Genomic DNA, 15,131 nt, shown 5'->3' with positions numbered 1-15,131 from the left:
TCAGTAGATCTAAGTTGAACTTACTGTCATGTTCTAATTTGTGAATGAGTTGAAGCGATGACATTTTCCCTATCAAAATTACATACATACTTAGAATGCCGCATTGTGACATCAGGTTTCATGCACCTCCCTGAGCCATCCCTGGGCTTCAGTCTCCAAGCCTGTTACCTCGGTGTTTAGTCACAAAAGGATCCAAATAACGTTCTTTTGCATTGCCAGAATGCCACCTAACATGTTTAAAATGAAATTCTGATCATAAAGCTTAGTTTCGTACTCAGTTTGGTTCACTAAAAACTCAGAAGTATTTGAATACCCACCTCGTAGTATGATTCTTAACTCTGTGGAGTTTAAACTCTTGCTGGAGAAATAGACAAAACTAACGAGAAACATTTTAAAATAACTGCAGGTTCTTCCTCATTTTCCTCACTCCCACAAATGCAAGCACTAGGCAGAGAATACCACAGTGGGGGTCCTTCTTTGATAGTGTTTAAGTAAAGCCTCAGAGAAGGTGACGCCTGGTGACCTGAGCCCTAAGTGATGAGGGAGCCACCATGTGACCACCTGGAATAAGAGCATTCAATACAGAGAGAAGAGCCGTTGCACAGCCTGAAGAAGGCCAGTGTGGCTGCAGGGTGGTTAGTGGAAGGAAGTAGAGACTAGAAAAGTCTGGCTTTACAGGCAGGGACCCTGATCAGACACAGTTTCTGTGCCAGAGTAAGAAGCAGCTTGTGGGCTATTGGATGGTTTGTGTGGGGAGTAACAGGCCCACCGCACTTATACATGTGGGAGAAGAGGGGAAGCAGGGAGAATAGTCAAAAGCAGGAGATGATAATAGACTAAGGCTTAGGTGGGCAGTAGAGCTGGGGAGACAGCAGAGCTTTGAGGTACATTTTGAAGCTAAAACCTTCAGAGCTTGCTGTCGGGACAGCAGTTGTTTAAGAGTCATACCATCATAAGCAACATCCCACCATTTCCCCCCAAGGGATAGATATTTTATGTAATTGTAAGAAGGTTCTTTGAGTTTCTGCTTGTGGATGAGGCCCTGGGGTGGGCACAGAGAGAGTACAAAGATGAGTAAGATATTGTCTTCCTGCTTAAGGCTTTCAGAGGCTAGTATTGGAGAAGCAATTGGTCAGTTGGCAAGTATTTGGAGTAAGGATTTTGAAGCCTGGATTTAAATTTAAATCCAGTAGACTGTTTTTAAACTTGCAAGAACTATAGGCTAGTTCTTTACTTTGAACAAGTCTTCCAACCTTGGCTTCCTTTGTTATAATGTGGGAATGGTAATAGCAACCTCATAGGTTCCCTGTGAGGATTAAATGGAACAGCAAGTGTAAAACTCTTCATACAGTGCCTGACACATAATAGGTCAGAGAGAAATAAAGGTACAACTGTATGTGTATACAGGAAGGTGTGTGTTTGAAGTCATAAAACAGTCCACGGTGTTAAGAATAGGAAGAGCACAGATTGCTTCTTGTTGAGTAACTCACAGAAGGCTTCTTAGAGAAAAGAGCCTTACAGCAGGCTATTCTGAAGAGTAAAATGGATTCTTTTTCCCACATGCAATTTCCCTTCTCAGTTTTTAGACATATAATACCTGTTCATTGTGGAAAATGCAGAAAGTACTTTTTAGAAAATCACCTATAATCCCCTAAAATGGGAAGTATCATGATGGGGCTAGAGAGTGCTGCCACTTAGAGCGGCACGATTTGTGCACTGAACAGCCGTATTTGGTGGCCCCTGGTTGGCACCTGGGGTGATATGAGCAAGTGCAGAAGCAGAAAATTCCAGGCTGTCTAGAATGTACTATATGGAGTCTTCATTGGCTGGAGCTGATGTACCCATATGTGCAAGATCTCTGTGCAAAGGCAGGCTGGGACTAGCACAGAGAGCCTCAGTGCCCATCAGACACCTCCGGCCTTGATGTGCTAGGGGAGACTTACAGGTTTTTTAGCACCAGAGTGATGCAATTTAGTGGTCCTTCGGGATTAAGGGCAGAGTGGATTGGGAGTGAGGTGGGAAAGAGGGGAGTGTGAAAACTGCAGTTCAGATCAAGGCCCACTTAAAGGTGTATGTAGCCTCTTCCAGGACATCCTTAGGCAGAAAGGGGACTCTTTTGGTCCCCTCTTCAGAAACACTTCACACAGTTGTTACAGCACATTTTATGGAGATGATTTTCTTTATTTTCCTCTGTCTCTCTTAGAACATCAATGTATAGCAGGAGGTGGAAATAGGGAGGGTCTTAAAATCATATTTCTACCCTTTGTCTCTACCAGTACCTAGTACACACAATGTCTTCTAATAAGATACTTTTGAATGACAAAGGAATTGTGTTAACTTCAAATGTGTAAATGAGCAGATGTGAATTCGAGATTCACATACTCAAATGCCTTCTGTGGCTACTCAGGAGATGTGATTGATAAAGCCACTGGGTAGAGCACTTTGGTCCCTCTAGTGGCAAGGAAAATATTAAAGTTGTAGAAGAGAAGAATCCTTGGCAGAAAGATGATGACCAAGTGCAGAATCCAGCTGGGATATGTGGAAGGAATTCCATATTTGAGGCAGCAGCCAAGGAAAAGGCTGATGGAATAAGCAGGAGGTTTGGAGATGGCTAGGTGTGAGGGGTTGGGGACAACTGCAGGAGTGGAGGGAGCCACCATGTGGTGTCCCTGGAGTGGCTTGGGAGTGACACCTCCTCACCTGGAGGGAAGGAGAGGTGGGCATGCTCCCAGAACCAAGAACCTATTCCCAAGGCTGCCAGTGTCTCTTTGTCTTGGGGGACAGGGGTTATAACAGGAAAAAGTAATTTGGAAACCCATTCTTTTTTTTATTGTAATTTCATTCTTACTCGTTTCCTTCCCAAAATTAACACCAGAAAAAGGTTTTCAAATTCAGAATCTTTTCCGGTGGCCATGGCAGTCCATTTTTACAAGTTAGGAAGAACCCATACCTGCCAAGGGAGGGATTCTACTTTCTTATCTTTTGATGAAAATTTGTGGGCAGTCTTCTGTGAATTCATGTATTGCTGATATTTATCTGTGACTTTTATGAACAAATGAGCAGTTGCTTCAAAATCCAACAGGCAGTAACCTTAAAACTGCTGCTGCCAGCACAGGGAAGGAAGCTGCCATTCAGCGAGACTTGTAAACCAGTTGATGTTGGTGGTAATGTTCTGAATTGGTGAGCAGCTTATTATCCAGAGTAGTAAGAGGCCACAACTTTTTTGCTAGCTAAGCTGCTTTTTGGGAGTTAACAGTTAACCAGGATTTCCATGTGAGCAATGATGGTGAGTGAGGTAGTGTCATTTTGGCACGTCCAGTTTCACATAGTCTGATTGTTGAGTCAGACCAACACAGGTCCGCACTCAGAGATTTGTTGAGTCTAGCAAGATGGCATGACAGGAGGCCCTGTTTTCTTAAACTGGTTTTTAACTGTATTATATGCTGGAAATGGCACATTGTCTCTAAAACTTTTAGTATGGAGGAGGGCTGAGATGGTGAAATTCCTAGGGCCAGAAACACCTAAGTTGGGAATCTCAGCTAATCAGTTAGTGATAAATGTGTTGGGCATAAATTGGCTACTGAATAGCACAAAATGTGTAGTCCTATTTACATACATTTACTATGGGTCTGAATAGGTAGGACCAACTGATGACGTGTGGGTGCCTCTGGGGTTGAAAGAGTTTCCCAGGTGATTCTGATAAGCTCCAAGTGCTCTGTGCTCTGCTGCTTCTCTTTGAGTTTGCTTATGAAGAATACCTCAGTCTCTCTTAACCTCTCTTATGCAGACATGGGGTGATCTTTATCTGGGTGAAATAAGTGAGTGGTGTTAATTCAGCTCAGACAGGTGCCATAGTTAGAATCTCTGTAATTAATTGAAACTCAGCTCGAATGTCAGCCATTGAAGTATTTTGCCTCATATTAGTCAGGCTGACCCACTGATTCACCTTTTGGCTCAGCCCTGAGTCCCAAAGCAAGACCTCTGAAATCACAGGTGCCTCTGCCACCTTTTCTCAATTTTGATCCATTGGGTTCCATCTTTATGATTTGTTTACTTAATTCCACTTAATATTTTTCTTTGATCATAAAATTCTTTGATGCTCTTGCTAGTGCCAGCTCAGAGCCCTAGGCCTGCTCTCTTTGTTGAAATCCACGTGCTAGTGTGATGTTATCAGAAGAATTGAAAGAAATTTGGAAAGGGAGTAACTTTTCACTTGCAATTTAATGTTATTAAAGTTGGGGAGTGATAGCTACTCAATGTTTTGGGAAACACCAGCTATTGGATTTGGTTTCCTCTTCTGTTTAGGGAGGTCTCCACTGAGGGCGAACCTTAGCTCTAGCAAATGGCACACCTAGGAAGCAGAATCCTCGAATCTCATGTTGATCTGCAAAAGGAATATAGATAAACACCCCTTACCATTTTTCTATTGATTTTATGCATTGAGCCCCTACCAGTTGCTGTCAGTGGCATTGTAATCTGGCCTCAGTGTAAAACATCTGCCCCACCCACTCTCAGACTTCTGCTCACAGGGAGGGATGTCATAAATGTGGCTTTTCCATAATGTTGTGAAAGTAGCTTTAGCAGAAACACTGCTGCGATGTTATAGTTTTCTCCACTTGCATAAGTTCTATTTTCCTAAAATGTCCTTTTTATCAGAGGATGAGTAAATAGAAATTGCTCATACTTTTAAAGCTAATTAATGGGTTTCAAAGAACAGTAGCATAAGAGCAAACTGAGTCTTACTCTGTGAGATCCTGTGGGCTGGTTCTGGAAAAATGCTGATTCCTCCTGTTGACACTTCACACAGTTGAGCAGTGACTGCCATCCTGGAATTAAGCTAATCTACATCACAAAGCAGATGCTGAACTGTTTAATACATAATGACCTCCATTTTTGCCATCTGATTGATTACATGGAGTAACAGCTTTAGGTATTTTGAATGAGTTATTTTATTTGGCTATTTAGTAACTTTGTTTTGGGATAAAGAAAAAAAATTTTTTTTTCGAGGATGCTAGCTAAATTTGGCCACTAAATTTAAATTTTTTAAAAAATATTTTATTTATTCATTTTAAGGAGAAAGAGAGGAAAGGAGAGAGAGAAGTCCATTTATTGATGCATTCATTGGTTGATTCTTGTACGTGCCCTGACTGGGGATTGAACCCACAATCTTGGTGTATCAAGACGATACTATAACCAACTGAGCTACCCTGGCAGGGCCACTATATTTTTATTATCTAGGTATTTTCTACTTTGAAACATCAGTGATAGTTAATCTTTTTAGGATTGGCATTCATTTAAAATTTCAGAGACTAATAGTAATTTTTAATAGCACTTGATGATTTACAAAGTGCATGTATTACCTCATTTCCTATTCTTAAAGACCCACTGAATGGATGGTTTTATTCCCAGTTTACAGATAAAACTCCTAAATTAAATTTCATTCATACAGATAAAATGTACCAGGCCACCCCTGGGCCCGATGCTCAGTGGTTAGAGCATTATCCAGATAGCCAAGGTTGTGAGTTCGATCCCCAGTCAGGGCACATGCAAGGAGCAATCAGTGAATAAGTGGAACAGCAAATCAATGTCTCTCTTCTCTCTCTTCTCTCTCTCTCTTCATTCCCTCTCGAATCAATAAACTAATAGGATTTTTTTTTAATATACTAGGGCAGGTTTTCTGACAACTCATATCTATTTTTCTTGTGTATAATAAGGATGTATGGAGTTAAAAGAAAACCTAGAGAAGATGTAATGAATGTCACCTTTCACAAAATTATCCTAGTGACATGTTCTAGCTCTGGTAGAATTTTAATTTTGCTTAGTGTAGCTGGGTCAGCATTGTTAACCCATTATCTCAGAGAGAACATGTAGTAATTTGAAGACATAATGATAGTAGATAGATATTTGTTGTAGTCCAATCCTTAGATTTCTCTTCAGAGTGTTCTACTTTATTTAACCCTAAATCATAGTAGCTAGTCAAAGCCAAACTCCTCCTCTTTTTGTTACAGCCTCATAACATTTTGTAGCTTCTTTAGAGAATTGGTTGGCATATTTATTTCTGCAGTCAGTGTAAAGGTTGAAACTTGTTGCAGAGCCAAAAAATACTTGGCTCTTTTGCTTCGGAAACACCTTGCCAGGCCTTCCTGCAGCAGTTGGGGGCTGAGCCAGGGAAGGGAGCTAACCAGAGCAGGCGCATCAAAACGTGAACCGTGTCAAGGTGGACGCTACTTTAACTCTCGAAGGAAATTCCCAGTTGACCATTTGACCTAAGCTCCTTGTCACTCAGTAGCATGATGTAAAGTGAATGCAGTGAATTCACATTTTTCTTTGCCATAAGCCAAATAGTGCTGATATGATTTTATCTTTTTCCTGTTGTGTAATAAGCAGGCACCTTTTAATGGTGTTACTTATACCATTTGTAGGAGCAACACTTTCATTTCTAGTTATAAAATGTATTGATTTTTTTCTCATACTGAAATCTGTGTCTTTCTTATCTGTGTTTTTGAGGCTTTCTTAAAAACTAACTGGCAATGATGTTATCTGTGTATTTAACAAATATTTATTGAGTACTGCTGTCTGTTCTCGGCATTGCTCTCTACTGAACTAGAAAAGCAGTGTCATTGATTTCATGCAGCTTATATTCTGTTTAGGGAGGGTGGCGCAAGAAAGACAAAATCAGGTAAAATAAGATTATTTCAGATAGTGATAAATGCTAGGAATAATGTGAGAAAGAGTGGCCGCGGAAAGACACTTTAGATAAGGGTAGTCAAAGAAAGCTGCTCTGAGAAGTTGGTATTTAAGCCCCATGATGAACAAGAGCCTCCATTTGAAGATCTGGAGGACGGGTGTTCCACATGGAAGTGCAGAGATCGGAGGTGGAAATGGATTTGGCAGAAAGACCAGTGAGGAGGTACAAAAGCCGTGTGCAAGGAGGAGGGTCCAGGTTAAGGTTGGAGAAAGAAGGGCTGGGGCCAGAGGATTCTGCGCCCTGCAAGCCACAAAAGGAATCAGGATTGGACTACATAGGCAAGGTGAAGTCACCAGAGGGCTTTGAGCAAGGAAGGGTCTTGATCTGACTCAGGTTGGTCTATGGAATGCAGGGGAGCTGGGACACCATTGGTGGGCTGTGTTGTGCTAGGCCAGGTGAGAGCTGGATTGTTGCAGCAGAGGCTGAGGTGTGGATGGAATAGGAATCAGCAGGGAAATAGAAAGCCAGCAGGGCCTGCTGTTGGACTGATGAGAGAGATGGGAAAAGAAAGGATGAGGAATGACTCATGGGGTTTTTGGCTCAAGCAAGTGGATGAATTTACTTAGCTTGTGGATCGTGGGGTTCTTTCAATTTGAATATGGGCTTTTTCCCCCTAAAGATTCTAGGAATAGAAAATAATTATTGCAGAGATGTCAAACTTTGGGGTCTTTTTTTATTCTTTTGAGATTTTGTTTGTTTTGTTTTTGTTTTTTGTAGTCATATAGGTAATTTAGTCATATAAGCTAGAAAACAAAAGAGGATGTGTGCACTTGCCTGGGACTTCTTATGCTCTAATTTGGGTAACAAAAACTTGCTGATTAAAGAAACAAAAACACATATTTCTTATTATTAACAACAGTAATATACATTGTTTTTTAAAAAAACAATTAACCACCCTGGCTGTACACCAAAGTTTCAGGTTCAATTCCTGGTCAGGGCACATACCTAGGTTGTGGGTTCGATCCCAGGTCTGGGTGAGTACGGGAGGGAACCAGTCTATGTTTCTCTCTCACATTGCTCTTGCTCTCCACCCCACCACCTCTCCCTTCTCTCTCCAAAAATCAATTAAATTTTTTAAAAATAAACAAGAAAGTAAGGCCGGTGTGGCTCAGTTGCTTGGGTATCGTCCCATGCGCCAGGAGGTCGCAGGTCCAATTCCTGGTTGGGGCACATGCCCAGGTTGCAGACTCGATTCCTGGTAGGGGCTGTGCAGGTGGCAGCTGACTGCTGTTTCTCTGTCATTGACATTTCCATCTCGCTCTCCCTCTCCCTTCCTCTCTCTCTAAAATCAATAAAACATTTTTTTAAAAGTAACCCACAACAGGAGGATAACTATGCAATCAGAATGAGTAAATCTTCTTCACCTTACTTCTCAGGGGTACAGTTTACCATGCACCCTGGGAAGCTTTCCAGTCCTGGCTGAGCAAAATAGTATTTGGCTGAAAATTTCTTGTTTTCTTACACACATGAAAAATTAGATTTGTTATAAACCTACTTTTGAAACTTAATAATGTGCCTTATTTTTCCATGTTAACGCATATTACTCCTTTTTATTTTTAAAATTTATCTTTATTGTTGAAAGTATTACAGATGTCCCCCTTTTTTCGCATTGACCCCCTCTATCCCACACCCAACCCTCCCAGGCCTTCACCACACTACTGTCTGTGTCCACAGACTATGCATATATGCATATAAGTTCCCCAGGTTAATCTCTCCCCACCCCTCTACTCCTGTCTTCTCTCTGAGATTAGGTATCTGTTCCATGCTTCTATGTCTCTGGGTCTGTTTTCTTCATCAGTGTATTTTGTTCATTACATTCCACACATGAGTGAGATCATGTGATACTTATTTTCTCTGACTGGTTTATTTCCTTAGCATAATACTCTTCAGGTCCCTCCATGATGTCTCAATGGATAAGAGATCCTTCTAGCTGCATGGTATTCCATGGTGTAAATGTACCACAGCTTTTTCATCCACTCATCTACTGATGGGAGCTTGTCTGTTTCCAGTTTTAGCCTTTGTAAATTATGCTGCTATAAGGATGCATATAATCTTTCTGATGGGTGTTTTAGGTTTCTTAGGATATATTCCTAAGAGTGGGATCCCTGGGTCAAATGGCACTTCCATTTTTAATTTTTTTGAGTAAACTCCATGCTGTTTTCCCATAGTGGCTGTACCAGTCTGTATTCCCACCAGCAGTGTACTAGGGTTCCCTTTTCTCCACACCTCGTCAGCACTTGTCTTTTGCTGATGTATTGATGATAGCCAGTCTGACAAGTATGAGGTGATACCTCATTGTCATTTTAATTTGCATCTCTCTGATGGTTGACTTTGAGCATTTTTTCATGTCTCTTGGCCTTCTGTATGACCACTTTGTAGCAGTGTCTATTTAGGTTTTTTGCTCATTTTTTAATTGGATTGTTTTTCTTCCTTTTGTTAAGTTGTATGAGTTCCTTTTTTATTTTGGAAGTTAACCCCTTATCTACTTTCTTTTCAAAGACTGCCTATTCCACTTTATTAATGTATTTAAATTAATTTAACCAGTCCCCTACTGACGGACATTTTGATTTTTAGAATTGCATTATTACACAATGCTTTAGGACCATTCTTTGGGAATGTCTGTCAGTACTTCTGTGTAGGTATTCTCCATGGAGGTCGGTCATAGATGCCATTCAGGTTAGTATACTGTGACTTATTGAACTATTGTAATTTGTGATTCATGTCACCATGAGGGGGCGGTGAAAATGTGACTTCCTATCACCACCAATAAATAAGTTGCTAATACTCACCAGTGCTGCTCTTGACCTGTCTGCTGCATGTATAAATCATTAGCGTGGCTGAGCTTCAGAGTTTAAAGGGGACATTTTAGGATATAAATCATATTTTGGTTATACTTGCTAAAAGATTTTTTCCCTGACAATCACTTCACAAGACTAATTTGTATGTTGACTATTAAAGGTACATACACACCTGCTATTTCAACCCTGTGAAGCTGTGGTCTTACATATGACCAGGAGAGGGAGTTTTCATTGCTTCCTTATGCTATAATACAAGCATGTCAAACTCAAAGGCTAACGGGTCAAATAAACAAGGTTTAAGTTTATGTGGGCCGCAAAAAAACAAAAGCTTCAGTTTTCATAGAAACATCGGTTTATTTTGATAGAGACATGTTGAATACAAAAGGCTGAAATAAATGAGTAATCGTTAACATAAAATAATAGAACATTTTAATAAAAATTAATGTTTTTTCTTGAACATTAACTTACCAGACACTGAATAACTGCACAAATTAATAAGCATAATGCAAATAAACCTATTTTTTTTGTTCTCCGGAAGCGAAATATTTCCTGTTGCTCACACCAAACAAGTCAGTACAAGACTAATGACACGGCCATCGGCTGCTAAAATATTCGCTGCTAGTATTAGTGGAGAGAAATGGTGTGCCTGCGATAAGGCGCGTAAGGGAAATGAATGCAACACGATTATAGTAATCAGTCATTAGAGACCGTTGTAGTTCATTATTACTAATTATGTATAACAGGATATTGTAAAAATTAAATTATGAAATTTTTATTAAAACATTTCTTAGCCCTGACCGGTTTGGCTCAGTGGATAGAGCGTTAGCCTGCGGACTGAAGGGTCTCAGGTTCGATTCTGTTCGAGGGCATGTACCTTGGTTGCGGGCACATCCCCAGTAGGGAGCATGCAGGAGGCAGCTGATCGATGTTTCTCTCTCATCGATGTTTCTAACTCTGTATCCTTCTCCCTTCTTCTCTGTAAAATCAATAAAATATATATGTATATATATATTTTTTTATAATTATTTTATTGATTTTTCACAGAGAGGAAGGGAGAGAGATAGAGAGCTAGAAACATCGATGAGAGAGAAACATCGATCAGCCGCCTCCTGCACATCTCCTACTGGGGATGTGCCCGCAACCCAGGTACATGCCCTTGACCGGAATCGAACCTAGGACCTTTCAGTCCGCAGGCTGACGCTCTATCCACTGAGCCAAACCGGTTTCGGCAGTAAAATATATTTTTAAAAAAACAATATTTCTTACATACCATTATATTGGCTGAGCTGCAGAGATATTCGTGTGGGCCCCAAGTTTGACATGCTTGCTGTAGCACCTGCTACCAGGTTGGCATAATACCTTCCATTCATGTTCTAGTCCAGCGGTCGCCAACCTTTTGGACCTCACGGACCACCGGTTGGCTGCTGCTGTTCCAAAGGTTTCCTTAAACCAGCAGTTGCCGTTTGGACCACTGGTTGACGACCGCTGTATCTAGTCCAAGCCCATGAAACACACTGGTTTTGGGGCCCCAAGGGGGCTGTGCCTAATTTTAGCTATTTGCTTCCTGATTCCAGATTGTGTGTATAAAAATCTCAATCTTAGGTTTACTTCTACATTTTGTTTTTAAGACAACAGTTATCAAATTGAACTTCAAAGAAATTGTATACCCTTTCCTTTGTGTGTTTGAAAGTTTGAGAGACAGACAGACAGAGATATCAAAGAAGGTAATTATCTTACTTTAAAATAAATTACTAGGTGTACTGGTTAATAACAGCGGATTTTGTAGTCAAAGAAAACACGATAATCTCAAGAGAAACATCAAAAGTGCTGAATTCAAAGTAATGTCCATTGCTAGCTACACATTTCCCCATCTTTCAGGGAATTTGTGGATACCGTCCCAATAGAACTTTTCTTGTTTTGAGGCAAACCATTCAGAGACCCAATTTTCCACTTCTTCGTACGTTTTGAAGTGCTGCTCAGAAAGTGCATGTGCCATCGATCAGAACAAGTGGTAATCTGAAGGAGCAAGGTCTGGTGAATACAGTGGGTGGGTTAATACTTCCCAGGCAAGATCTTTTAATGTGTCTTTAACTGATTTTGAAGTCTGTGATGGTGCGCTATCATGAAGCAAAGTAACTTTGCCATGTCTTCTGGCACATTCTGGTCGTTTCACGATCAAAGCGTGGTTCAAATTGATTACTTGTTGTCGGTAGTGATCAGTATTAATGGTTTCACCTGGTTTTAGAAGCTCATAATACACCACACCTTCCTGATCCCATGAAATGCAGAGCATTGTCTTCTTTCCGAAGCGATTTGGCCTTGCAGTCGATGTTGATGGTTGACCTGGATCAACCCATGATTTTGTGTTTGGGATTCTCAAAATAAATCCACCTTTCATCGCCAGTCACAATTCGATGCAAAAAAGACTTTCTTTCGTGCCATTGAAGCAACATTTTACTGATGACTTTTCTGTTTTCCATTTGTCTTTCGTTCAGTTGATGTGGCACCCATTTTCCTTCCTTTAAAATCTTTCCCATTGCTTATAAACGATCGGAAATTGTTTGCTGAGCAGTGTTTAATCCTTCTGCAAGTTGTTTTGAGTCTGACACGCACCTTCATCCAGTAATGCTTGTCATTGTTGGGCTTCACACTTTTTTGGTTGACCTGCACGTTCTTTGTCTTTTACATCGAAATCATCACTTTTAAAGCGTGTAAACCCGCGCTCACAAGTGTCTTGAAATGGAGCATGTTCACCATAAGCTTCCTGAAGTATCCGATAACTTTTTCTTTAAAATGAAGTAATGAATTAAAACTTCCCGCAAATGCTCTTTTTTTGGCACAAATTCGACATTTTTAAGCGTAAAAATATCTATGATGTTAACACCTTCAGCAAATTTGACATATGAAGTTTTGAAGCTTGTTGTCAATACAACAGAATAGCATAAATATCAAATCGCATATATATCAACATGTGTGTAACTCCAGCTATTGACAAAAAATCCGCATTATTAACCAGTACACCCGGTAAGATACAAACAGTAAACCCCCAATCACACATGATAGAGTTAACACTAATCCCCTCTTTTTAATGATTGCTTACTGTTCTAAGGTATGCTGTGCAGGCCCTCCTCAGCCACACCCTCTGTGGACACTGACTTTGTTTCCTTTTTTTTTTTTTAATTGTTTTATTGCTTAAAGTATTACAAAGAGTATTACATATGTCTCCTTCCCCCCCCCCCCCCCCCGCCCTTGACAATCCCCTGGCCTCCCCTTGTTTCCTATTTTTTACCTCTGAACAAAGCAGCAGTAACTACCCTGCTATGGATGCCCTCAACTGCTGGTGATTTTTCTCTATGGGATGGAGTTTCCTGGGTCAGAAAGGATATTTATTTGTATTGTTAATAGCTGCTATTAGAGTGTTTCCCAAAAAGGCTGTAAGACTTTATATCTCTACTAGCCATGTCTGAGATTATCTCCACCAGGAATAGGTGTTCTATTTATTTTTCCAAATCCATTTCTTTTTCTGAAGCCTCTTACATTGTTCTACACACAGGCACATGCACACAGATATGCTTAATTGTAATCTGACTTTGAAGTAAATTTCTCTAAAAACTGTATTACTACCAGAGAGGCATGTAGCTTCTAAGTTTGAGTATTAATGATACTAGAGGCCTGGTGCATGAATTCATGCATTGTTGGGGGTCTCTCAGGGTAGCCTGTGGGGATCAGGCCGAAACCGGCAGTCCAACTCCACCTGCTGCTCCTGCCTGCCACTCCCGCTCATCCCAGCCCCACTGCGCCTGCCGCAGGCTTTCACCCAGTCAGTTGTGATTGGGAGAGGCTCACGCAGCAGCAGCAGCAGCAGTGCTCACCAGTCGTGAGCCCTGCATCTGGTGCCTGTCCTGAGGGGGTTTGGGGGGTGCAGGACGCAATCAGCCCTCCAGGCAGACGGTGGGATGCCCTTGCTGGCCCAGGATCCAGATCTGTCCCGCTGACATTCACACCAGTTGTCGGGAGCAACCTGGCGGCCGCTTTTATATTGTTTCTTCCTTGAGGAGTGTTTAGGGAGGGGAAGCAGCCATGGTGCCTGGGGTCAACTTCTAGGAGGCCTGTGGACAGCAATGGGATTGTGCTGTCCGTCGGTGCCTGGCCCGGTTCTCCAGAGATTGGCCCTGCAGGACGACTGAGGGAGTGATTGGCTGCCACCAGGCTGCTGGGCCGCTGGTGGTCCATCAGCCAAGCGGCATTCCCGCTATGGGAGCGCACTGACCACCAGGGGGTAGCTCCTGCGTTGAGCATCTGCCTCCAGTGGTCAGTGTGCGTCATAGTGACCGGTCGTTTGGTCATTCCGTCATTCAGTCGTTTGGTCGCTTAGGCTTTTATATATATACTAGAGGCCCGGTGCACAAAAATTCGTGCACTCGGGGGGGAGGGGGGGTCCCTCAGCCCGGCCTGTGCCCTCTCACAGTCTGGGACCCCTCGGGAGATAATGACCTGCTGGCTTAGGCCTGCTCCCGGGTGGCAGAGGGCAGGCCCAATCCCTAGGTTCAGCCCCTGGTCGGGCTCAGAGCAGGGTGGATTGGGAGGTTGTGATGCCACCCTCAGTCACGCTCAGGGTAGGGCCAATTGGGGGGTTGGGGCACCGTCCCCTGTCACACTCAAGGCAGGGTCGATGGGGAGGTTGCGGCACCACCCCCTGTCACGCACAGAGCAGGGCCAATCAGGGGGTTGGGGCGCTGCCCCCGTCACACACAGAGCAGGGCCCATCAGGGGGTTGGGGCACCGCCCTCTATCACCCACAGAGCAGGGCCGATCAGGGGGTTGGGGCGCCGCCACTCTCACACTCAGGGCAGGGCCAATGGGGAGGTTATGGCTCTACCCCGTCACACACAGAGCAGGGCCCATGGGGTGGGGGGAGGTTGGGGAGCTCCCCCCTATCAGGCATAGAGCAGGGCTTGCTCAGGGGGTTGGGGCCCTGCCCCCTGTCACACACAGAGCCGCAGGGCGATCAAGGGGTTTGGGCACTGCCCCCTGTCACACTGATCCCGGTGCCAGGAGGCATATTACCCTTTTACTATATAGGGTAGAGGCCTGGTGCATGGGTGGGGCCGGCTGGTTTGCCCTGAAGGGTGTCCTGGATCAGGGTGGGGGTCCCCACTGGGGTGCCTGGCCAGTCTGGGTGAGGGGATGATGGCTGTTTGCAGCTGGTCACACACCCTTCAGGGTGGGGGTCCCCACTGGGGTGCCTGGCCAGTCTGGGTGAGGGGCTGAGGGCTGTTTTCAGGCCGGGACTGTAGCTCCCAAACGCTCCTTTTTTTCTTTTTTTTTTCTTTTTATTCTGGGCCAGCTTTACCTTGAGGCTTGGCTCCAGCTCTTAGGCCTCCACGCGGCTGAAAGTAGGTTTCTGGCCTTTGCTTACAATGTTCTGAATCTGCTGGCTGAAGTCTGGTGGTATTTGTTACAATGTTTCTTAAACTACCTGCTCAGAGGCCTGCAGCCGCAGGCGGGGAACGTTGGTTTCCTCCAACGATACTCCGTCACTGAGGCAAGCAAGCCTCATGTTAGTTTCAAGCTGCCTGGCTGCC

General features: G+C 43.0%; 1 protein-coding gene across 1 annotated transcript in view; it reads left to right on the top strand.

Moving 5' to 3' along the window:
• The window catches only part of ATXN7 (ataxin 7), a 98,555-nt gene that overhangs the window by 46,922 nt on the left and 36,502 nt on the right, over positions 1–15,131 (top strand). The window lies entirely within an intron of this gene.

The sequence above is a fragment of the Myotis nattereri genome, assembly GCF_964212035.1.
Source record: "Myotis nattereri genome assembly, chromosome: 14".
Classification (NCBI taxonomy): Eukaryota; Metazoa; Chordata; class Mammalia; order Chiroptera; family Vespertilionidae; genus Myotis; species Myotis nattereri.
The sequence above is the reverse complement of the archived record's forward strand: the minus strand, read 5'-3'. Positions and strand labels throughout refer to the sequence as shown.